Source organism: Habropoda laboriosa, unplaced genomic scaffold, assembly GCF_001263275.1.
Source record: "Habropoda laboriosa isolate 0110345459 unplaced genomic scaffold, ASM126327v1 scaffold99, whole genome shotgun sequence".
Taxonomy (NCBI): Eukaryota; Metazoa; Arthropoda; class Insecta; order Hymenoptera; family Apidae; genus Habropoda; species Habropoda laboriosa.
In genome coordinates this window covers 1706357-1707357 of record NW_017100239.1, presented here as the reverse complement: position 1 = coordinate 1707357, position 1001 = coordinate 1706357, and the positions used below count along the sequence as shown (strand labels likewise).

The 1001-nt window shown below is 52.6% G+C and overlaps 1 protein-coding gene across 1 annotated transcript in view; it reads left to right on the top strand.

Moving 5' to 3' along the window:
• LOC108571763 (ecdysone-induced protein 74EF) overlaps nt 1–1001 on the top strand; it is a 152641-nt gene that overhangs the window by 9697 nt on the left and 141943 nt on the right. The gene's annotated exons all lie outside the window — the stretch shown is intronic.

The following is a 1001-nucleotide window of genomic DNA, read 5'->3' as shown; positions in this document are numbered from 1 at the left end:
AGAACGTGGTCGGTAGAGGAAGACATTGTGCGGCTGGTGTGCATTCAGTCGCACGGTGGTTACATTCTTGTACACCCTCGCCTATGTCCATGAAGACATATATTCTGTCCGGGTACATATGTGCGATAGATACAGCCCGGCTAGAGTGGCCCCCTGAATATAGAACAAATTACACACCGAGCGTATATTCTCTCGGCTACGACTCTCGGCTAAACTTCGCCGCGTGTACACGTGCGCCGGGTCTATGTATATTCGTGGCACGGAGGTGCTCTCGCGTTTACAGTTGACCGTGTTGCGCGCCAAGTCTCTCTCTCTCTCTCTCTCTCTCGTCAGAACGAAAAGAAGTGGCTCTTGGCTTTTCACGAATTCATATTCGACGTATCTTCTTTCCACACACGATTACCACACGCAATTGTGTTTCGTTCGAAACGAAACAGAATCGTACGATGAAAAAGATAGATAGTGAAAAATGAAGAAAAGAGTCGAGTTAAAAAAAGACACGCAATTCCACTTTCTCGTTAGCTCGCGATTCCGGTTATAAAATAGTCCCGCGAAACGCTTCCGTGCGACAGCGATATACGAACGTACGACGATACACGAGATCGACGAAGCGCTCTAGAGGTAGAATCGTGTGCGCTCGCGTACTCTCTTGCTCGTCCTACAGGCGCACACGCGAGAAGCGGAGCGACAACGGTCGCTGGTTGTGTAAGTGCGTGTATTCGCCTGCCGCTAAGCGAGAGTGTGTGCGACTCGGTGGCCGTGGCTATGGCCTTACGTACCCCCACCAACTGCCCGCTCCGAATCCACACGGCGTGTGTACCCCCCGTACTCTATGTACATAGATCGGCAGAATGCAGGAGAGAGACGGAAGATCGGCGAGGTGAGAGAGCAGGACGGACGGAGAGAGAGCGCTACGTTGTGGTAGAAAGAGGAAGAAGAGGCGCGAGTTGGCTAGAAGGAGTGGGACGGGGGAGAGTCGGGAGGGTGGGAAGGTGGCTGTG